Here is a 27,863-nt window from a genome sequence, read left to right as displayed (position 1 = left end):
ATGTTTAGTGTATTAATATTAAATATATGTTTAGTTTATTAAACTTAAATACATGTTTTTGTATTAATATTAAATACATGTTTAGTATATGAATATTAAATACACGTTTAGTGTATGAATATTAAATACATGTTTAGTTTATGAATATTAAATACATGTTTAGTGGATAAATAATAAATACATATTTAGTGTATTAATATTAAATACATGTTTTTGTATTAATATTAAATACATGTTTAGTATATGAATATTAAATACACGTTTAGTGTATGAATATTAAATACATGTTTAGTGTATTAATATTAAATACATGTTTAGTGTATAAATATTAAATACATGTTTAGTGTATTAATATTAAGTACATGTTTAGTGTATGAATATTAAATACAGGTTTAGTGTAAAAATATTAAATACATGTTTAGTTTATGAATATTAAATACATGTTTAGTGTATGAATATTAAATACATGTTTAGTGTATAAATGTTAAATACATGTTTAGTTTATGAATCTTAAATACATGTTTAGTGTAAGAATATTAAATATATATTTAGTTTATTAAAATTAAATACATGTTTTTGTATAAATATTAAATACATGTTTGGTGTATTAATATTAAATACATGTTTAGTGTATGAATATTAAATACATGTTTAGTCTATAAATATTAAATACATGTTTTGTGTATTAATATTAAATACATGTTTAGTGTATGAATATTAAATACATGTTTAGTGTATGAATATTAAATACATGTTTAGTGTATTAATATTAAACACATGTTTAGTGTATGAATAATAACTACATGTTTAGTGTATGAATATTAAATACATGTTTAGTGTATTCCTATAAATATGTGTTTAGTGTATTAATATTAAATATATGTTTAGTTTATTAAAATTAAATACATGTTTTTGTATTAATATTAAATACATGTTTAGTGTTTTAATATTAAATACATGTTTAGTGTATAAATGTTAAATACATGTTTAGTGTATTAATATTAGATACATGTTTAGTGTATTAATATTAGATATGTTTAGTTTATTAAAATTAAATACATGTTTTTGTATTAATGTTAAATACATGTTTAGTGTATTAATATTAAATACATGTTTAGTGTATAAATATTAAATACATGTTTAGTGTATAAATATACGTGTATGACAAAACCAAACTTATGTAAAAAAAAATAGAAACAAAAAAAAGGAAAAAGAGAGAGAGAGAGACGGAGAGGACCGGACTTATTAAGAGGGAACGTGCGCCCTCCTGTGGACTTCTGCCGCAACTGCACACATAAAAGAATTCATTATTTCCAAGTGTGCCTTATTTAGAGGATAATAAATACATGTTTACTGTATGAATATTAAATATATGATTAGTATATAATTACATATACGTTTAGTATATGATTATTAAATACATGTTCAGTGTATTAATATTAAATACACGTTTAGTGTATGAATATTAAATACATGTTTAGTGTATAAATATTAAATACATGTTTAGTGTATGAATATTAAATACATGTTTAGTGTATTAATATTAAATCAATGTTTAATGTATAAATATTAAATACATGTTTAGTGTATAAATATTAAATACATGTTTCGTGTATGAATATTAAATACATGTTTAGTGTATAAATTTTAAATACATGTTTAACGTATGAATATTAAATACATGTTTAGTGTATAAATATTAAATACATGTTTCGTGTATAAATATTAAATACATGTTAAGTGTATAAATATTAAATATATATTTAGTGTATAAATATTAAATACATGATTAGTGTATGAATATTAAATACATGTTTAGTGTATTAATATTAAATACATGTTTAGTGTATTAATATTAAATACATTTTTAGTGTATAAATGTTAAATACATGTTTAGTGTATAAATATTAAATATATGTTTAGTTTATTAAAATTAAATACATGTTTTTGTATTAATATTAAATACATGCTTAGTGTATTAATATTAAAAACATGTTTAGTGTATGAATGTTAAATACATGTTCAGTGTATTAATATTAAATATATGTTTAGTTTATTAAAATTAAATACATGTTTTTGTATTAATATTAAATACATAGTTAGTGTATTAATATTAAATACATGTTTAGTGTATAAATATTTAATGCATGTTTACTGTATTAATATTAAATACATTTTAGTGTATAAATAATAACTACATGTTTAGTGTATGAATATTAAATACATGTTTAGTGTATTAATATTAAATATATGTTTAGTTTATTAAAATTAAATACATGTTTTTGTATTAATATTAAATACATATTAAGTGTAAGAATAATAACTACATGTTTATTGTATGAATATTAAATACATGTTTAGTGTATAAATATTTAATACATGTTTAGTGTATTAATATTAAATACATGTTTAGTGTATAAATAATAACTACATGTTTAGTGTATGAATATTAAATACATGTTTAGTGTATAAATATTAAATACATGTTTAGTGTATTAATATTAGATATATGTTTAGTTTATTAAAATTAAATACATGTTTTTGTATTAATATTAAATACATGTTTAGTGTATGAATATTAAATACATGTTTAGTGTATTAATATTAAATACATGTTTAGTGTATAAATATTAAATATATGTTTAGTTTATTAAAATTAAATACATGTTTTTGTATTAATATTAAATACATGTTTAGTGTATAAATATTAAATACATGTTTCGTGTATAAATATTAAATACATGTTAAGTGTATGAATATTAAATATATATTTAGTGTATAAATATTAAATACATGATTAGAGTATTAATATTAAATACATGATTAGTGTATAAATATTAAATACATGTTTAGTGTATGAATATTAAATACATGTTTAGTGTATGAATATTAAATATGTGTTTAGTTTGTTCTAATTAAATAAATTTTTAGTGTATTAATATTAAATACATGTTTAGTGAATAATTATTAAATACATGTTTAGTGTATTAATAATAAATACATGTTTAGTGTATGAATAATAACTACATGTTTAGTGTATTAATATTAAATACATGTTTAGTTTACTAAAATTAAATACATGGTTTTGTATTAATATTAAATACATGTTTAGTGTATTAATATTAAATACATGTTTAGTGTATGAATATTAAATCAATGTTAAGTGTATAAATATTAAATACATGTTTAGTGTATTAATATTAAATACATGTTTAGTATATGAATATTAAATACACGTTTAGTGTATGAATATTAAATACATGTTTAGTTTATGAATATTAAATACATGTTTAGTGGATAAATAATAAATACATATTTAGTGTATTAATATTAAATACATGTTTAGTGTATGAATATTAAATACATGTTTAGTGTATTAATATTAAGTACATGTTTAGTGTATGAATAATAACAACATGTCTAGTGTATGAATATTAAATACAGGTTTAATGTAAAAATATTAAATACATGTTTAGTTTATGAATATTAAATACATGTTTAGTGTATGAATATTAAATACATGTTTAGTGTATAAATGTTAAATATATATTTAGTTTATTAAAATTAAATACATGTTTTTGTATTAATATTAAATACATGTTTAGTGTATAAATATTAAATACATGTTTGGTGTATTAATATTAAATACATTTTTAGTGTATGAATATTAAATACATGTTTAGTCTATAAATATTAAATACATGTTTTGTGTATTAATATTAAATACATGTTTAGTGTATTAATATTAAATACATGTTTAGTGTATTAATATTAAACACATGTTTAGTGTATGAATATTAAATACATGTTTAGTGTATTCATATAAATATGTGTTTAGTGTATTAATATTAAATATATGTTTAGTTTATTAAAATGAAATACATGTCTTTGTATTAATATTAAATACATGTTTAGTGTATGAATATTAAATACATGTTTAGTCTATAAATATTAAATACATGTTTTGTGTATTAATATTAAATACATGTTTAGTGTATGAATATTAAATACATGTTTAGTGTATGAATATTAAATACATGTTTAGTGTATTAATATTAAACACATGTTTAGTGTATTCATATAAATACGTGTTTAGTGTATTAATATTAAATATATGTTTAGTGTATAAATAATAACTACATGTTTAGTGTATGAATATTAAATACATGTTTAGTGTATTCATATAAATATGTGTTTAGTGTATTAATATTAAATATATGTTTAGTTTATTAAAATGAAATACATGTCTTTGTATTAATATTAAATATCAATCATCAATCAATCAATGTTTACTTATATAGCCCTAAATCACTAGTGTCTCAAAGGGCTGCACAAACCACCACGACATCCTCGGTAGGCCCACATAAGGGCAAGGAAAACTCACACCCAGTGGGACATTGGTGACAATAATGACCCAGTGGGACGTCGGTGACAATGATGACTATGAGAACCTTAGAGAGGAGGAAAGCAATGGATGTCGAGCGGGTCTAACATGATACTGTGAAAGTTCAATCCACAATGGATACAACACAGTCGCGGGAGTCCAGTCCAAAGAGGATCCAAGACACAGCAGCGAGAGTCCCGTTCACAGCGGAGCCAGCAGGAAACCATCCCAAGCGTAGGCGGACCAGCAGCGCAGAGATGTCCCCAGCCGATACACAGGCAAGCAGTACATGGCCACCGGATCGGACTGGACCCCCTCCACACGGGAGAGTGGGACATAGAAGAAAAAGAAAAGAAACGGCAGATCAACTGGTCTAAAAAGGGAGTCTATTTAAAGGCTAGAGTATACAAATGAGTTTTAAGGTGAGACTTAAATGCTTCTACTGAGGTGGCATCGCGAACTGTTACCGGGAGGGTATTCCAGAGTACTGGAGCCCGAACGGAAAATGCTCTATAGCCCGCAGACTTTTTTTGGGCTTTGGGAATCACTAATAAGCCGGAATCCTTTGAACGCAGATTTCTTGCCGGGACATATGGTACAATACAATCGGCAAGATAAGATGGAGCTAGACCGTGTAGTATTTTATACGTAAGTAGTAAAACCTTAAAGTCACATCTTAAGTGCACAGGAAGCCAGTGCAGGTGAGCCAGTACAGGCGTAATGTGATCAAACTTTCTTGTTCTTGTCAAAAGTCTAGCAGCCGCATTTTGTACCAACTGTAATCTTTTAATGCTAGACATGGGGAGACCCGAAAATAATACGTTACAGTAGTCGAGGCGAGACGTAACAAACGCATGGATAATGATCTCAGCGTCTTTAGTGGACAGAATGGAGCGAATTTTAGCGATGTTACGGAGATGAAAGAAGGCCGTTTTAGTAACGCTTTTAATGTGTGCCTCAAAGGAGAGAGTTGGGTCGAAGATAATACCCAGATTCTTTACCGTGTCGCCTTGTTTAATTGTTTGGTTGTCAAATGTTAGAGTTGTATTATTAAATAGAGTTCGGTGTCTAGCAGGACCGATAATCAGCATTTCCGTTTTTTTGGCGTTGAGTTGCAAAAAGTTAGCGGACATCCATTGTTTAATTTCATTAAGACACGCCTCCAGCTGACTACAATCCGGCGTGTTGGTCAGCTTTAGGGGCATGTAGAGTTGGGTGTCATCAGCATAACAGTGAAAGCTAACACCGTATTTGCGTATGATGTCACCTAGCGGCAGCATGTAGATGCTGAAGAGTGCAGGGCCAAGGACCGAACCCTGGGGAACTCCACACGTTACCTTAACGTAGTCCGAGGTCACATTGTTATGGGAGACACACTGCATCCTATCAGTAAGATAAGAGTTAAACCAAGACAGGGCTAAGTCTGACATACCAATTCGTGTTTTGATACGTTCTAATAAAATATTATGATCGACGGTATCGAAAGCAGCGCTAAGATCGAGGAGCAGCAACATAGATGACGCATCAGAATCCATCGTTAGCAATAGATCATTAGTCATTTTTGCGAGGGCTGTCTCCGTCGAGTGATTTGCCCTGAAACCGGATTGAAAGGTTTCACATAGATTGTTAGACGCTAAGTGTTCATTTAACTGCTCCGCAACAATTTTTTCAAGGATTTTTGAAATAAAGGGAAGGTGAGACACCGGTCGGTAATTTACCATGAGGTCAGGATCGAGGTTAGGTCTTTTAAGAAGAGGATGAATAACCGCTTTTTTGAATGCTAGGGGAACAGTGCCCGAGGAGAGTGATAAGTTTATAATATTTAGCACTGATGGACCTAATAATACAAAGAGTTCCTTGATCAGTTTCCCAGGAAGAGGGTCAAGTAAACATGTTGTCTGTTTTATTCCCTTAACACGTTGTAACAATTCCTCTAATGTTATTTCCTCAAAACGAGAGAAACTATTTTGGAGGGCAGTATCCGCCGTATATGCAATCGTGTCAGTGTTAATAGAACCCCGTTGTAGCTGGGACGCATTGTCTTTAATCTCCTTTCTAATGACTTCAATTTTCTTACTAAAGAATTGCATAAAGTCATCAGCTGAGTGGGTTAAGCTACTGGAAGGAGTCCCTTGTTGGGTTAGCGATGCTACCGTACTAAACAAAAATTTAGGATCGTTTTTATTACGGTGGATGAGATTTGAGTAATATTTAGCTTTAGCTAAGGTAAGCATGCGTTTATAAGTTATTAAACCATCACTCCATGCTTGATGGTGCACCTCAAGTTTAGTCGTGCGCCATTTGCGTTCCAGCTTTCTGCATAATAATTTCTGAGCTCTAGTTTCTTCTGTAAACCACGGGGTGCGCTTTTTTGGAGCCTTTTTTAACTTTAGCGGTGCTATGTTATCAATGGTTTCGCGCAGGGCGTCGTTAAAGTTGTTAGTGAGGTTATCAATAGAGCCCACATACTTTGGGAATGGTGCCATTACCGAGGGCAGTAGGTCCGCAAGAGTTGTCGTTGTGGCTGTATTAATGTTGCGGCTGCTATAGCAGTTATTATTATTATTAGTTTGACGAACATGCGTCTGAACCTCGAATTTTATAAGGTAATGATCGGACAATACTTTAGTATACGGGAGTATCGTAACTTTGGAAACGGTGATGCCCCTGACAAGCACTAGGTCTATCGTATTACCGTTGCGATGCGTGGGTTCATTTATTATTTGTGTGAGACCACAGCTATCAATTACAGTCTGGAGCGCTACGCACGGTGGGTCCGATGGGGTATTCATATGGATATTAAAGTCCCCCATTATGATTATATTATCGGCGTGTGTCACTAGATCAGCAACGAACTCTGAGAATACATGTTTAGTGTATAAATGTTAAATACATGTTTAGTGTATTAATATTAAATGTATGTTTAGTTTATTAAAATTAAATACATGTTTTTGTATTAATATTAAATACATTTTTAGTGTATTAATATTAAATACATGTTTAGTGTATTAATATTAAATATGTTTAGTTTATTAAAATTAAATACATGTTTTTGTATTAATGTTAAATACATGTTTAGTGCATAAATATTAAATACATGTTTAGTGTATAAATATAAGTGTATGAGAAACCAAACTTATGTAAAAAAAAAAAGAAACAAAAAAAAAAAGGAAAAAGAGAGAGAGAGAGACGGAGAGGACCGGACTTATTAAGAGGGAAGATGCGCCCTCCTGTGGACTTCTGCCGCAACTGCACACATAAAAGAATTCATTATTTCCAAGTGTGCCTTATTTAGAGGATAATAAATACATGTTTACTGTATGAATATTAAATATATGATTAGTATATAATTACATATACGTTTAGTATATGATTATTAAATACATGTTCAGTGTATTAATATTAAATACACGTTTAGTGTATGAATATTAAATACATGTTTAGTGTATGAATATTAAATACATGTTTAGTGTATAAATATTAAATACACTTTTAGTGTATGAATATTAAATACATGTTTAGTGTATAAATATTAAATACATGTTTAGTGATACATATTAAATACACGTTTAGTGTAAAAATATTAAATACATGTTTAGTGTATTAATATTAAATATGTGTTTAGTTTGTTCTAATTAAATAAATTTTTAGTGTATTAATATTAAATACATGTTTAGTGTATAATTATTAAATACATGTTTAGTGTATTAATAATAAATACATGTTTAGTGTATGAATAATAACTACATGTTTAGTGTATTAATATTAAATACATGTTTAGTGTATAAATATTAAATACATGTTTAATTTATTAATATTAAATATATGTTTAGTTTATTAAAATTAAATACATGTTTTGTATTAATATTAAATACATATTAAGTGTAAGAATAATAACTACATGTTTAGTGTATAAATAATAACTACATGTTTAGTGTATTAATATTAAGTACATATTTAGTGTATTAATATTAAAAACATGTTTAGTGTATTAATATTAAATATATGTTTAGTTTATTAAACTTAAATACATATTTTTGTATTAATATTAAATACGTGTTTTGTATTAATATTAAATACATTTTAAGTGTAAGAATAATAACTACATGTTTAGTTTATGAATATTAAATACATGTTTAGTGGATAAATAATAAATACATATTTAGTGTATTAATATTAAATACATGTTTATTGTATAAATATTAAATACATGTTTAGTGTATAAATATTAAATACATGTTTAGTGTATTAATATTAAATATATGTTTAGTTTATTAAAATTAAATACATGTTTTTGTATTAATATTAAATACATGTTTAGTGTATGAATATTAAATACATGTTTAGTGTATAAATATTAAATACATGTTTAGTGTATAAATATTAAATACATGTTTAGTGTATTAATATTATATACATGTTTAGTGTATTAATTATAAAAACATGTTTAGTGTATTAATATTAAATACATGTTTAGTTTATGAATATTAAATACATGTTTAGTGGATAAATATAAATACATATTTAGTGTATTAATATTAAATACATGTTTATTGTATGAATATTAAATACATGTTTAGTCTATAAATATTAAATACATGTTTAGTGTATTAATATTAAATATGTGTTTAGTTTATTCAAATTAAATAAATGTTTTTGTATTAATATTAAATACATGTTTAGTGTATAAATATTAAATACATGTTTAGTGTATTAATATTAAATACATGTTTAGTGTATGAATGTTAAATACATGTTTAGTGTATAAATATTAAATATATGTTTAGTTTATTAAAATTAAATACATGTTTTTGTATTAATATTAAATACATGTTTAGTGTATAAACATTAAATACATGTTTAGTGTATTGATATTAAGTACATGTTTAGTGTATTAATATTAAATATATGTTTAGTTTATTAAACTAAATACATGTTTTTGTATTAATATTAAATACATGTTTAGTGTATTAATATTAAAAACATGTTTAGTGTAAAAATGTTAAATATATGTTTAGTGTATGAATATTAAATACATGTTTAGTGTATTAATATTAAATATATGTTTAGTTTATTAAAATTAAATACATGGTTTTGTATTAATATTAAATACATGTTTAGTGTATTAATATTAAATACATGTTTAGTGTATGAATATTAAATCAATGTTAAGTGTATAAATATTAAATACATGTTTAGTGTATTAATATTAAATATATGTTTAGTTTATTAAACTTAAATACATGTTTTTGTATTAATATTAAATACATGTTTAGTATATGAATATTAAATACACGTTTAGTGTATGAATATTAAATACATGTTTAGTTTATGAATATTAAATACATGTTTAGTGGATAAATAATAAATACATATTTAGTGTATTAATATTAAATACATGTTTAGTGTATAAATATTAAATACATGTTTAGTGTATTAATATTAAGTACATGTTTAGTGTATGAATATTAAATACAGGTTTAGTGTAAAAATATTAAATACATGTTTAGTTTATGAATATTAAATACATGTTTAGTGTATGAATATTAAATACATGTTTAGTGTATAAATGTTAAATACATGTTTAGTTTATGAATCTTAAATACATGTTTAGTGTAAGAATATTAAATATATATTTAGTTTATTAAAATTAAATACATGTTTTTGTATAAATATTAAATACATGTTTGGTGTATTAATATTAAATACATGTTTAGTGTATGAATATTAAATACATGTTTAGTCTATAAATATTAAATACATGTTTTGTGTATTAATATTAAATACATGTTTAGTGTATGAATATTAAATACATGTTTAGTGTATGAATATTAAATACATGTTTAGTGTATTAATATTAAACACATGTTTAGTGTATGAATAATAACTACATGTTTAGTGTATGAATATTAAATACATGTTTAGTGTATTCATATAAATATGTGTTTAGTGTATTAATATTAAATATATGTTTAGTTTATTAAAATTAAATACATGTTTTTGTATTAATATTAAATACATGTTTAGTGTTTTAATATTAAATACATGTTTAGTGTATAAATGTTAAATACATGTTTAGTGTATTAATATTAGATACATGTTTAGTGTATTAATATTAAATATGTTTAGTTTATTAAAATTAAATACATGTTTTTGTATTAATGTTAAATACATGTTTAGTGTATTAATATTAAATACATGTTTAGTGTATAAATATTAAATACATGTTTAGTGTATAAATATAAGTGTATGACAAAACCAAACTTATGTAAAAAAAAAATAGAAACAAAAAAAAAGGAAAAAGAGAGAGAGAGAGACGGAGAGGACCGGACTTATTAAGAGGGAACGTGCGCCCTCCTGTGGACTTCTGCCGCAACTGCACACATAAAGAAATTCATTATTTCCAAGTGTGCCTTATTTAGAGGATAATAAATACATGTTTACTGTATGAATATTAAATATATGATTAGTATATAATTACATATACGTTTAGTATATGATTATTAAATACATGTTCAGTGTATTAATATTAAATACATGTTCAGTGTATTAATATTAAATACACGTTTAGTGTATGAATATTAAATACATGTTTAGTGTATAAATATTAAATACATGTTTAGTGTATGAATATTAAATACATGTTTAGTGTATTAATATTAAATCAATGTTTAATGTATAAATATTAAATACATGTTTAGTGTATAAATATCAAATACATGTTTAGTGTATGAATATTAAATACATGTTTAGTGTATAAGTATTAAATACATGTTTAGTGTATGAATATTAAATACATGTTTAATGTATGAATATTAAATAAATGTTTAGTGTATAAATATTAAATACATGTTTCGTGTATGAATATTAAATACATGTTTAGTGTATAAATTTTAAATACATGTTTAACGTATGAATATCAAATACATGTTTAGTGTATAAATATTAAATACATGTTTCGTGTATGAATATTAAATACATGTTAAGTGTATGAATATTAAATATATATTTAGTGTATAAATATTAAATACATGATTAGTGTATGAATATTAAATACATGTTTAGTGTATTAATATTAAATACATGTTTAGTGTATTAATATTAAATACATTTTTAGTGTATAAATGTTAAATACATGTTTAGTGTATAAATATTAAATATATTTTTAGTTTATTAAAATTAAATACATGTTTTTGTATTAATATTAAATACATGCTTAGTGTATTAATATTAAAAACATGTTTAGTGTATGAATGTTAAATACATGTTTAGTGTATTAATATTAAATATATGTTTAGTTTATTAAAATTAAATACATGTTTTTGTATTAATATTAAATACATAGTTAGTGTATTAATATTAAATACATGTTTAGTGTATAAATATTTAATGCATGTTTACTGTATTAATATTAAATACATTTTAGTGTATAAATAATAACTACATGTTTAGTGTATGAATATTAAATACATGTTTAGTGTATTAATATTAAATATATGTTTAGTTTATTAAAATTAAATACATGTTTTTGTATTAATATTAAATACATATTAAGTGTAAGAATAATAACTACATGTTTATTGTATGAATATTAAATACATGTTTAGTGTATAAATATTTAATACATGTTTACTGTATTAATATTAAATACATGTTTAGTGTATAAATAATAACTACATGTTTAGTGTATGAATATTAAATACATGTTTAGTGTATAAATATTAAATACATGTTTAGTGTATTAATATTAGATATATGTTTAGTTTATTAAAATTAAATACATGTTTTTGTATTAATATTAAATACATGTTTAGTGTATGAATATTAAATACATGTTTAGTGTATTAATATTAAATACATGTTTAGTGTATAAATATTAAATATATGTTTAGTTTATTAAAATTAAATACATGTTTAGTGTATAAATGTTAAATACATGTTCAGTTTATGAATATTAAATACATGTTTAGTGTATTCATATTAAATATATATTTAGTTTATTAAAATTAAATACATGTTTTTGTATTAATATTAAATACATGTTTAGTGTATAAATATTAAATACATGTTTAGTGTATTAATATTAAATACATTTTTAGTGTATTAATATTAAATACATGTTTAGTGTATGAATAATAACTACATGTTTAGTGTATGAATATTAAATACATGTTTAGTGTATGAATATTAAATACAAGTTTAGTGTGAAAATATTAAATACATGTTTACTCAATTATTAAATTCAATTTTAGTGTATAATTATTAAATACATGTTTAGTGTATTAATATTAAATACATGTTTAGTGTATTAATATTAAATATATATTTAGTTTATTAAAATTAAATACATGTTTTTGTATTAATATTAAATACAAGTTTAGTGTATAAATATTAAATACATGTTTAGTGTATTAATATTAAATACATGTTTAGTGTATGAATAATAACTACATGTTTAGTGTATTAATATTAAATACATGTTTAGTGTATTAATATTAAATACATGTTTAGTGTATGAATAATAACTACATGTTTGGTGTATTAATATTGAATACATGTTTAGTGTATAAATATTAAATACACTTTTAGTGTATAAATATTAAATACACGTTTAGTGTAAAAATATTAAATACATGTTTAGTGTATGAATATTAAATACATGTTTAGTGTATAAATAATACCTACATGTTTAGTGTATTAATATTAAATGTTTAGTTTATTAAAATTAAATACATGTTTTTGTATTAATATTAAATACATGTTTAGTGTATTAATATTAAAAACATGTTTAGTGTATGAATGTTAAATACATGTTTAGTGTATGAATGTTAAATACATGTTTAATGTATTAATATTAAATATATGTTTAGTGTATTAAAATTAAATACATGTTTTTGTATTAATATTAAATACATGTTTAGTGTATAAATATTATATACATGTTTAGTGTATTAATATTAAATACATGTTTAGTGTATAGATATAAGTGTATGAGAAACCAAACTTATGTAAAAAAAAATAAAAGAAACAAAAAAAAAGGAAAAAGAGAGAGAGAGAGAGACGGAGAGGACAGGGCATATTAAGAGGGAACGTGCGCCCTCCTGTGGACTTCTGCTGCAACTGCACACATAAAGAAATTCATTATTTCCAAGTGTGCCTTATTTAGAGGATAATAAATACATGTTTACTGTATGAATATTAAATATATGATTAGTATATAATTACATATATGTTTGGTATATGATTATTAAATACATGTTCAGTGTATGAATATTAAATACATGTTTAGTGTATGAATATTAAATACATGTTTAGTGTATGAATATTAAATACATGTTTGTGTATAAATATTAAATACATGTTTAGTGTATTAATATTAAATATATGTTTAGTTTATTAAACTTAAATACATGTTTTTGTATTAATATTAAATACATGTTTAGTGTATAAATATTAAATACAGGTTTAGTGGATGAATAATAAATACATATTTAGTGTATTAATATTAAATTCATGTTTAGTGTATAAATAATAAGTAAATATTTAGTGTATGAATATTAAATACATGTTTAGTCTATAAATGTTAAATACATGTTTAGTGTATTAATATTAAATACATGTTTAGTGTATTAATATTAAATATATGTATTTAATATTAATACAAAAACATGTATTTAATTTTAATAAACTAAACATATATTTAATATTAATACACTAAACATGTATTTAATATTAATACAAAAACATGTATTTAATTTTAATAAACTAAACATATATTTAATATTAATACACTAAACATGTATTTAATATTAATACACTAAGCATGTATTTAATATTCATACACTAAATATGTAGATATTATTTATACACTAAACATGTATTTAATATTCATACACTAAACATGTATTTAATATTCATACACTAATCATGTATTTAATATTAATACACTAATCATGTATTTAATATTCATACACTAAATATGTATTTAATATTCATACACTTAACATGTATTTAATATTTATACAATAAACATGTATTTAATATTCATACACAAAACATGTATTTAATATTAATACACGAAACATGTATTTAATATTTATACACTAAACATGTATTTAATATTCATACACTAAACATGTAGTTATTATTTATACACTAAACATGTATTTAATATTAATACAGTAAACATGTATTAAATATTCATACACTAATCATCTATTTAATATTCATACAGTAAACATGTATTTATTATCCTCTAAATAAGGCACACTTGGAAATAATGAATTTCTTTATGTGTGCATTTGCGGCAGAAGTCCACAGGAGGGCGCACGTTCCCTCTTAATAAGTCCGGTCCTCTCCGTCTCTCTCTCTCTCTTTTTCCTTTTTTTTGTTTCTTTTATTTTTTTTTACATAAGTTTGGTTTCTCATACACTTATATTTATACACTAAACATGTATTTAATATTAATACATTAAACATGTATTTAATATTTATACACTAAACATTTATTTAATATTAATACACTAAACATGTATTTAATATTTATACACTAAACATGTATTTAATATTAATACAAAAACTTGTATTTAATTTTAATAAACTAAACATATTTAATATTAATACACTAAACATGTATTTAACATTTATACACTAAACATGTATTTAATATTAATACACTAAACATGTATTTAATATTAATACAAAAACATGTATTTAATTTTAATAAACTAAACATGTAGTTGTTATTTATACACTAAACATGTATTTAATATTTATACACTAAACATGTATTTAACATTTATACACTAAACATATATTTAATATTAATACACTAAACATGTATTTAATATTAATATAAAATATGTATTTTTTTTGATTAACTAAACATATATTTAATATTAATACACTAAACATGTATTTAATATTAATACACTAAACATGTATCTAATATTCATACACTAAATATGTAGTTATTATTTATACACTAAACATGTATTTAATATTAATACACTAAACATGTATTTAATATTCATACACTAATCAAGAATTTAATATGTATACACTAATCATGTATTTAATATTAATACACTAATCATGTATTTAATATTTATACACTAAACATGTATTTAATATTAATACACTAAACATTTATTTAATAATTATACACTAAAATGGAATTTAGTAATAGACTAAACATGTATTTAATATTAATACACGAAACATGTATTTAATATTAATACAAAAACATGTATTTAATTTTAATAAACTAAACATATATTTAATATTTATACACTAAACATGTATTTAACATTTATACACTAAACATGTATTTAATATTCCTACACTAAACATGTATTTAATATTTATACACTAAACATTTATTTAATATTAATACAAAAACATGTATTTAATTTTAATAAACTAAACGTATATTTAATATTAATACACTAAACATGTATTTAATATTTATACACTAAACATGTATTTAATATTAATACACTAAACATGTATTTAATATTCATACACTAAATATGTAGTTATTATTTATACACTAAACATGTATTTAATATTCATACACTAAACATGTATTTAATATTCATACACTAATCATGTATTTAATATTAATACACTAATCATGTATTTAATATTTATACACTAAATATGTATTTAATATTCATACACTTAACATGTATTTAATATTTATACAATAAACATGTATTTAATATTCATACACTAAACATGTATTTAATATTAATACACGAAACATGTATTTAATATTTATACAAAAACATGTATTTAATTTTAATAAACTAAACGTATATTTAATATTAATACACTAAACATGTATTTAATATTTATACACTAAACATGTATTTAATATTAATACACTAAACATGTATTTAATATTCATACACTAAATATGTAGTTATTATTTATACACTAAACATGTATTTAATATTCATACACTAAACATGTATTTAATATTCATACACTAATCATGTATTTAATATTAATACACTAATCATGTATTTAATATTTATACACTAAATATGTATTTAATATTCATACACTTAACATGTATTTAATATTTATACAATAAACATGTATTTAATATTCATACACTAAACATGTATTTAATATTAATACACGAAACATGTATTTAATATTTATACACTAAACATGTATTTAATATTCATACACTAAACATGTAGTTATTATTTATACACTAAACATGTATTTAATATTAATACAGTAAACATGTATTAAATATTTATACACTAAACATGTATTTAATATTCATACAGTAAACATGTATTTATTATCCTCTAAATAAGGCACACTTGGAAATAATGAATTTCTTTATATGTGCAGTTGCGGCAGAAGTCCACAGGAAGGCGCACGTTCCCTCTTAATAAGTCCGGTCCTCTCCGTCTCTCTCTCTCTCTTTTTCCTTTTTTTTTGTTTCTTTTATTTTTTTTTACATAAGTTTGGTTTCTCATACTCTTATATTTATACACTAAACATGTATTTAATATTGATACACGAAATATGTATTTAATATTTATACACTAAACATGTATTTAATATTAATACAAAAACTTATATTTAATTTTAATAAAATAAACATATTTAATATTAATACACTAAACATGTCTTTAATTTTCATACACTAAACATGTATTTAACATATATACACTAAACATGTATTTAATATTAATACACTAAACATGTATTTAATATTAATACAAAAACATGTATTTAATTTTAATAAACTAAACATATATTTAATATTAATACACTAAACATGTATTTAATATTTATACACTAAACATGTATTTAACATTTATACACTAAACATGTTTTTAATATTAATACACTAAACATGTATTTAATATTAATACAAAAACATGTATTTAATTTTAATAAACTAAACATATATTTAATATTAATACACTAAACATGTATTTAATATGAATACACTAAACATGTATTTAATATTCATACACTAATCATGTATTTAATATTAATACACTAATCATGTAATTAATATTTATACACTAAATATGTATTTAATATTCATACACTTAACATGTATTTAATATTTATACAATAAACATGTATTTAACATTCATACACTAAACATGTATTTAATATTAATACACTAAACATGTATTTAATATTAATGTAAAATATGTATTTATTTTGATAAACTAAACATATATTTAATATTAATACACTAAACATGTATTTAATATTAATACACTAAACATGTATTTAATATTCATACACTAAATATGTAGTTATTATTTATACACTAAACATGTATTTAATATTCATACACTAAACATGTATTTAATATTTTACACTAATCATGTATTTAATATTAATACACTAATCATGTATTTAATATTTATACACTAAACATGTATTTAATATTAATACAAAAAGACGGAGATGGAATTTAATAATAGACTAAACATGTATTTAATATTTTCACACTAAACTTGTATTTAATATTCATACACTAAACATGTATTTAATATTCATACACTAAACATGTATTTAATATTAATACACTAAACATGTATTTAATATTCATACACGAAACATGTATTTAATATTCATACACTAAACATGTATTTAATATTTATACACTAAACATTGATTTAATTTTAATAAACTAAACATATATTTAATATTTATACACTAAACATGTATTTAACATTTATACACTAAACATGTATTTGATATTAATACACTAAACATGTATTTAATATTAATACAAAAATATGTATTTATTTTAATAAACTAAACATATATTTAATATTAATACACTAAACATGTATTTAATATTAATACACTAAACATGTATTTAATATTCATACACTAAATATGTAGTTATTATTTATACACTAAACATGTATTTAATATTAATACACTAAACATGTATTTAATATTCATACACTAAACATGTATTTAATATTCATACACTAATCATGTATTTAATATTAATACACTAATCATGTATTTAATATTCATACACTAAATATGTATTTAATATTCATACACTTAACATGTATTTAATATTTATAAATATAAACATGTATTTAATATTCATACACGAAACATGTATTTAATATTAATACACTAAACATGTATTTAATATTTATACACTAAACATGTATTTAATATTCATACACTAAACATGTAGTTATTATCGATACACTAAACATGTATTTAATATTAATACAGTAAACATGTATTAAATATGTATACACTAAACATGTATTTAATATTCATACAATAAACATGTAGTTATTATTCTTACACTTAATATGTATTTAATTTTAATAAACTAAACATATATTTAATATTAATACACTAAACATGTATTTAACATTTATACACTAAACATGTTTTAATATTAATACACTAAACATGTAGTTATTATTTATACACTAAACATGTATTTAATATTAATACAGTAGACATGTATTAAATATTTATACACTAAACATGTATTTAATATTAATACACTAAACATATATTTAATATTAATACAAAAACATGTATTTAATGTTAATAAACTAAACATATATTTAATATTCATACACTGAACAAGTATTTAACATTTATACACTAAACATGTATTTAATATTCATACACTAAACATGTATTTAATATTTATACACTAAACATGTATTTAATATTAATACAAAAACATGGATTTAATTTTAATAAACTAAACATATATTTAATATTAATACACCAAACATGTATTTAATATGAATACACTTAACATGTAGTTATTATTTATACACTAAACATGTATTTAATATCTATACACTAAACATGTATTTGACATTTATACACTAAACATGTATTTAATATTAATACACTAAACATGTATTTAATATTAATATAAAATATGTATTTATTTTGATAAACTAAACATATATTTAATATTAATACACTAAACATGTATTTAATATTAATACACTAAACATGTATTTAATATTCATACACTAAATATGTAGTTATTATTTATACACTAAACATGTATTTAATATTCATACACTAAACATGTATTTAATATTTTACACTAATCATGTATTTAATATTAATACACTAATCATGTATTTAATATTTATACACTAAACATGTATTTAATATTAATACACTAAACATGTATTTAATATTCATACACTAAACATGTAGTTATTATTTATACACTAAACATGTATTTAATATTCATACACGAAACATGTATTTAATATTTATACACTAAACATGTATTCAATATTCATACACTAAACATTGATTTAATTTTAATAAACTAAACATATATTTAATATTTATACACTAAACATGTATTTAACATTTATACACTGTCATGCCCGGCTCTGCCGGTTAGTGTTTGGGACACTTTGGTCCTCCGACCCGCAGGTGGAGCTGGTCTGTGAAGACGTGCAACATCTCAGAGGGCTGCTGATTGGGCGGCCTATAAAAGGCCTCCCATCAGCATGCTCTCTCTCTCTCTCTCTCTCTCTCTCTCGTCCCACAGGCACATTCGTTTGGTGACCGTATGGTCACGGCAACGACGGCCGGGATTAGCACCACACTTGCACCCTTTTGGACAACACTCATTTACTGATACATTCCTTGGTTAATTCACATTACTGATCACTGATACATGTTGTAAATAAAAGATCTGTTGGCTAAAATGTACAAATCGGTGTGGTCTCCCTTTATGTTACAGCCACTAACGAGCCAGTGGTTGTGACATATGGGGGCTCGTCCGATCTTTGGTAGTAACTTTAGGCTATGGTAATTCCTTCTACTGGCTATGGCAGCATAGGAAGGTGCGTAGAGCTCTTTGTATTGAGTATTCCTTCTACTGGCTTTTGGAGCGTAGGAAGGTGAGTAGAGCTGAGTTACTAATTGTGAACTGCTGATAGTCAGTTGGGGCCTGTTATCAGTTAGTTAATTGGGGGATCTACTAATTTGTACTTTTGAGGCTTTGTTTGACCGTGCAAGTGTAGGTAGACACTGAATTGTTTGTTCCAGCCATCTTGGTTTAGTTTCATTGCAGTTTGTAGCATTGCATTCAGCCTCTTAGGAGCTGTCGCCTTTATCCCCATCTAGTACGGGTTCTAGGTTCCTGCTGTCACAGAGCCTGGGCGAGGGCACCGCCTTGGAGAAACGGCTGAATCGGCTTTGTCGGGATGGTACGTCTCCACAGGTATTGGTGAGTAAATGATCCTCGTCCTCGGGCTCTGTGTGAAAATAGATTAGTCTAGTGGGGGGAAAATGTTTAGGGGGATGCTCCGAGGTTAGTTTGCTGTGTTAACATAACTGTAATGTTTTAGAGACCTGGTTGGATTGGTTGGAGAGAGAGAGCCTAGCGTAATTAGAGCTAGTTTTTGGTTGGGTTGTTTTTTCAGTAGTTTCATTGTTGGTTTGATACAGTAGCCAGATTGGTACTGACGGCCTGGGTTGAGCAGGATGGAGGTTTTTGTGGAAGCACCATCTGAGAAATTGTTGTTTGCCCTTAATAAGGAACAGTTGTTGCAATTGGCAGAAAAGTATGGCATGGAATTGTCATCAGCCATTAGAACTGGTAAGAAGGGACTCTTGCGTGACTCCATTCACGAGTTTTTGTGTGAGCAGAGCATTTTGCCTTCAGGAAAAGGTGGTGACGCTCATGTGAAGGGTATGTCAGAGCCTATGCAGTCAGAGAGGGTAGGCATACTGACTTTTGAGCAACAAAGAGAGATGAAGGCACTTGAATTTGAGTGGGCGCAACAGGCTAAGGAGAAAGAACGTCTTTTTGAACTGGAAAAAATCAAATTAGAACGAGAATTGCAACAGCAAGCAGATATGGAGAGACTCAAATTTGAAAAAGAAATGGATTTGAAAAAAGGTGAAATGGACCTTACAGTACAGCTTGAGAAAATTAAAATTGAACAGGATCGTTTGAAACTAATGTCAGAAGGTAAGATTAGTGGAAATCTGTCCGGGTCAAGTATGGATAGCATGGTAAAGTATGTTCCAAAGTTTGACGAACGTGACCCAGACGTGTTTTTCTCACTGTTTGAACAGATGGCCTCTGACAAAAAGTGGAGTGAAGAGGATAGAACGGTGCTTTTGCAAACTGTACTAGTAGGACGCGCACGGGAGGCATACTTGGCATTAACACCTGTTGATAGGCACAAGTATGCTGAGGTGAAAAAAGCGGTCTTGAAATGTTATGAACTGAATCCAGAAGCTTATAGACAACGTTTCAGAAACTGGCGTAAACGTGATAATCAGACCCATGCTGAAGTGGCAAGAGAGTTGAGTACTTATTTTAACCGGTGGCTCACTTCAGAGTCTGTCTCAACTTACGAAAATTTGCGTGATTTGTTGATTTTGGAGCAGTTTAAGAACATTGTACCAGATCGAATTGCAACCTACATTAATGAGCAAAAGGCAAAGTCAGTGGAGGAGGCAGCCTCGCTTGCTGATACCTTTGTGTTGACTCATAAACGTAAGCCTTACAGCAGTCCTCCACGGTATAATAGCCACCAACGTTATGATCCTGCTCGTTCTCCTCCACAACGTTCTCCTCCTCGTTATGGTCGTAGTTCAAATCGATCCAATTATGGCAATTCCAGTAATGTTCCTAAATTTGATAATGGAAGTAGCAAATCTCGCCCAAGCCCGACGGATAAATGTCATTACTGTTTGCAGGAGGGACATTGGAAAAAGGACTGCCCGCTGTTGAAAGGCCGTAAATCTAATGCCAAGGTAGCTGGGTGTGTTTCTGTTGTGCATCCAGTTGATTTTGGCGTCTCTGATCTAACACCGTTACCTCGTTTGGAAGTTCATTGTGAGCAAGTGATTGAAGATGGTGCATCTGTGTCAGACGAGCAGACGAAATCAGTAGAGTCAGCTGCGTCTGATTTCGCTCCATTCATTAGTGATGGCTGGGTGTCATTGGTTGGAGAGACACAAAAAGTTCCAGTTAAAATCTTAAGAGACACTGGGGCATCTGAGAGTTTCATTTCTGGAGCAGTTTTGCCATTTTCCACAGCATCTGACACTGGGAAATTTATTTTGATTAGAGGAATAGGCATGCAGTCATTTTCTGTACCGTTGCACAAAATTCACTTGTGTTCAGGATTTGTGAATGGGTAGGTGACTATTGCTGTGAGACCGTCTCTGCCTATGCAGGATATCCATGTAATTCTGGGGAACAATTTGGGAGGGTGTTTAGTTTCTCCACCTCCAGTTTTTACACCTGTACCGCTATCTGTAGAGGAGCCAGACGCGTGTTGTCAAGAATTCCCAGAAGTGTTTACTGCTTGTGCTGTGACTAGGGCAATGTCTCGCACGCAGGCGCAATCGTCGGATGTGTCCAAATCTGTGCCTATTTTTGTTCCTGAGCTGCCCGAACCTCTGTCATGTCAAGATTTAATTGAGGCACAAAAGAATGATCAGAGCTTTGAGAAATATTTTGCCTTAGTTTCTACTGATCCAACGATGGGTTACTTCATTCAGAATGGCGTTTTGCTGCATACGTGGTTGCCAGGTGTTGATCCTGAAGTGGCAGGTCAGGTGATTCAAGTGATGGTACCTGACAAATACCGTGATTTGATTTTGAAAACAGCCCATGGAGCAGAGTCTGGGCATTTTGGAGTTAAGAAAACCTACCGACGTCTTTTGGAACATTTTTACTGGCCACGGATGAAACGCCATGTATCTAGATTTGTCAAAGCATGTCATGTTTGCCAGGTTGCGAAACAGAGTACTCCCATTAAACCTGCACCACTTCAACCTATTCCGTCTGTTGGCACACCATTTGAGCATCTCATTATTGATTGTGTAGGTCCACTACCCCCTTCGAAATCTGGTTGTGTGTACCTCTTTACCATCATGTGCCAGGCCACTCGGTATCCAGCAGCGTATGCCTTGAGAACAATTACCACAAGGTCAATATTGAAATGTTTGTCTAAATTCATTTCTGTCTTTGGCATTCCAAAGGTAATTCAGAGCGACAGAGGGTCTAACTTTACCTCCAGAACATTTGCTGCAGCGTTGAAGTCGATGCAGGTGAAGCACAATTTGAGCAGCGCGTATCACGCACAGAGTCAGGGGGCATTGGAGCGCTGGCATGCCACGTTGAAGTCTCTCTTGCGCGCTTACTGTGTTGAGATGCGGAGAGATTGGGAGGAGGCGTTGCCATGGCTCTTGTTGTCTGCGCGTGGTGTAGTTCAAGAAAGCACTGGTTTTAGTCCAAATGACCTAGTCTTTGGCCACAAAGTCCGGACCTCACTGTCTGTTTTAAATGCCAATCTGGATCTGCAGAACACTCCCGTCAGTTTCACTGAGTATGTAGATGGTTTTCGTCGTAGGCTGTTGCTTTCATGGAAAGAGGCAACCGAGCATTTGACTAAAGCTCAGGTGAAAATGAAGCTGCGTTATGACCGTAAAGCGAAGATCAGAGTTTTCAATCCAGGTGATCAAGTTTTAGCTTTGCTGCCCATTCCGGGGTCACCATTTACAGCAAAATACTCTGGTCCATTTACGGTTATGAGCCAAGTGTCAGATCTCAATTATTTACTGTCAACTCCTGATCGTAAACGATCACAGCAACTGTGTCATGTGAATTTACACAAGCCTTACCACTCTGCAGGTTCCGACAAGGCGGGTGGGATTGCTGCGAGTCCAGTGGGTCTAGCCGTTGGGGTTGGGGAACCGCTCAACTGGCCGGAGGTGGCAGCTTGGGATGAAGTGCGCGCACCTGATGATTCAGTGTTACACGGGCGCTTAGATAATACTCAGCAGTTAAAGGAGCTAGATAGTCTCCTCGGTCATTTAAGTGAGGTACAGCGTAAACAGTTGTCGGATTTGATTTTTGAGTTTTTGCCTTTGTTTTCCGACACTCCAACCTGTACCACACTAATTGAACATGACATTGACACACAGGGTGCCCGCCCAATACGACAAAGATTTTATCGAGTGGCTCCCGATAAACAGAAGAGTATGGAGGACAGTGTGCAGTATCTGCTTGATCATGGTCTCGCCAAGCCATCTTACTCCAGTTGGGCATCGCCATGTCTACTGGTGAAAAAGTCAGATAACACCTATAGATTCTGTACGGATTATAGGAAAGTAAATGCTGTGACTAGACCAGATTCTTTTCCATTGCCACGTATCGAGGACTGTGTGGATCAGGTTGGGAGTGCTCGTTATGTCAGCAAATTTGATTTATTGAAAGGTTACTATCAAGTGCCTTTGACGCAGAGAGCGCAGGAGATATCTGCATTCATTACCTCTTCCGGTTTGTACTCATATACTCGAATGAGCTTCGGTTTGCAGAATGCTCCTGCAACCTTCCAACGGCTCATGAATAGGGTCGTTGGGGGGCTGCAGGGGTGCGTGGTTTATTTGGACGACGCCGTTTGTCATTCAGACAGTTGGGACGAACATTTGGCTCGCATTCGAGCGCTTTTCCAGAGGTTGGTGGCAGCAAACCTCACAGTAAATCTAGCGAAATGCGAGTTTGCGCGTGCCACAGTCGTCTATTTGGGTAAAGTAGTCGGCCAGGGGATGGTGCGGCCCGTTAACGCAAAGGTGGCAGCTATTGATAATTTCCCTGTGCCGGCGACGAAGAAAGAACTTATGCGCTTTTTGGGTATGATCGGGTACTACCGCAATTTTTGCTGCAATTTTTCAACTGTTGTATCTCCTCTGACCAATTTGTTGAAGGGTGGCGCCAAATTCATTTGGTCGGAGGAGTGTCAGCAGGCTTTCCAGAATGCAAAGCTTTTGTTAACATCAGCTCCGGTCCTGGCTGCACCCAAACTGGATCTGCCATTCCAGCTGCAGGTGGATGCAAGCCAGGTGGGAGCAGGTGCGGTCCTCCTGCAGGCTGATGATGATGGAGTAGCCAGACCGGTTTGCTATTTTTCAAAAAAAATTCAACAAATACCAATTTAATTATTCAGTGATTGAAAAGGAAGCATTAGCATTGATTTGGGCATTGCAACACTTTGAAGTCTATGTGGGAGGGGGTCTCCATCCAATTGTGGTCTACTCAGATCACAACCCTCTCACTTTTCTGCAGTCTTTCAAAGGGTCCACCAACCAGCGCCTGTTGCGCTGGGCACTGTTTCTGCAGCCATTCCACCTGTTGATCCGCCATATTCGCGGGGTGGAAAATGTAATGGCTGATGCGCTCTCTCGGGCTCTGGACCAGGAGGTCTAATCATCTCCACTCACTCCTAACCTGCGGTTTTTCTCTGTTTCCCTTAAAGGTCGCTGTCCGGGTACCAGGATTTGCTGGGTGCAGGGAAGGTCGGAGGGGAAGGAGGGTGTTTGGGATGGTTTAGGTTCTGGTTGGTCTGGGGTGGAGGGGAGGTGCGTCAGTGGGACTAGAATATAGCTACTGGGGCTACTGTAGTTTTTTGTTTTCTATTTTTTGATGGTGCTTCAGAGACCCAGTTAACACGGGTCTCTGTTTTTAAGGGGGGGGATGTCATGACCGGCTCTGCCGGTTAGTGTTTGGGGCACTTTGGTCCTCCGACCCGCAGGTGGAGCTGGTCTGTGAAGACGTGCAACATCTCAGAGGGCTGCTGATTGGGCGGCCTATAAAAGGCCTCCCATCAGCATGCTCTCTCTCTCTCTCTCTCGTCCCACAGGCACATTCGTTTGGTGACCGTATGGTCACGGCAACGACGGCCGGGATTAGCACCACACTTGCACCCTTTTGGGACAACACTCATTTACTGATACATTCCTTGGTTAATTCACATTACTGATCACTGATACATGTTGTAAATAAAAGATCTGTTGGCTAAAATGTACAAATCGGTGTGGTCTCCCTTAATGTTACAGCCACTAACGAGCCAGTGGTTGTGACACTAAACATGTATTTAATATTAATACAAAAACATGTATTTAATTTTAATAAACTAAAGATATATTTAATATTCATACACTAAACATGTATTTAATATTCATAAACTAAACATCTATTTAACATTTATACACTAAACATGTATTTAATATTTCTACACTAAACCTGTATTTAATATTCATACACTAAACATGTTGTTATTATTCATACACTAAACATGTATTTAATATTAATACACTAAACATGTATTTAATATTTATACACTAAACATGTATTTAATATTAATACAAAAACATTTATTTAATTTGAATAAACTAAACACATATTTAATATTAATACACTAAACATGTATTTAATATTTATACACTAAACATGTATTTAATATTTATACACTAAACATGTATTTAATATTAATACACTAAATATGTATTTATTATTTATCCACTAAACATGTATTTAATATTCATAAACTAAACATGGATTTAATATTCATACACTAAACGTGTATTTAATATTCATATACTAAACATGTATTTAATATTTATACAAAACCATGTATTTAAGTTTAATAAACTAAACATATATTTAATATTAATACACTAAACATGTATTTAATATTTACACAATAAACATTTATTTAATATTAATACACTAAACATGTATTTAATACTTATACACTAAAAATGTATTTAATATTTATACACTAAACATGTATTTAATATTAATACACTAAACATGTATTTGATATTAATACAAAAACATGTATTTAATTTTAATAAACTAAACATATATTTAATATGAATACACTAAACATGTATTTAATATTCATACACTAAACATGTATTTAATATTAATACAAAAACATGTATTTAATTTTAATAAACTAAACATATATTTAATATTAATACACTAAACATGTATTTAATATTTATACACTAAACATGTATTTAACATTTTTACACTAAACATGTTTTTAATATTAATACACTAAACATGTCTTTAATATTAATACAAAAACATGTATTTAAGTTTAATAAACTAAACATATATTTAATATTAATACACTAAACATGTATTTAATATTAATACACTAAACATGTATTTAATATTCATACACTAAACATGTAGTTATTATTTATACACTAAACATGTATTTAATAATAATACACTAAACATGTATTTAATATTCATGCACTGAACATGTAATTATTATTTATACACTAAACATGTATTTAATATTTATACACTAAACATGTATCTAATATTCATTCAATAAACATGTAGTTATTATTCTTACACTTAATATGCATTTAATATTAATACAAAAACATGTATTTAATTTTAATAATTTAAACATAAATTTAATATTAATACACTAAACATGTATTTAATATTTTTACACTAAACGTGTATTTAATATTTATACACAAAAAGTGTATTTAATATTTATACACTAAACATGTATTTAATATTAATACACTAAACATGTAGTTATTATTCATACACTAAACATGTATTTATTATTAATACACTAAACATGTATTTAATATTTATACACTAAACATGTATTTAATA

The sequence above is a fragment of the Nerophis ophidion genome, unplaced genomic scaffold (assembly GCF_033978795.1).
Source record: "Nerophis ophidion isolate RoL-2023_Sa unplaced genomic scaffold, RoL_Noph_v1.0 HiC_scaffold_30, whole genome shotgun sequence".
NCBI classification, from domain to species: domain Eukaryota; kingdom Metazoa; phylum Chordata; class Actinopteri; order Syngnathiformes; family Syngnathidae; genus Nerophis; species Nerophis ophidion.
The sequence above is the reverse complement of the archived record's forward strand: the minus strand, read 5'-3'. Positions refer to the sequence as shown.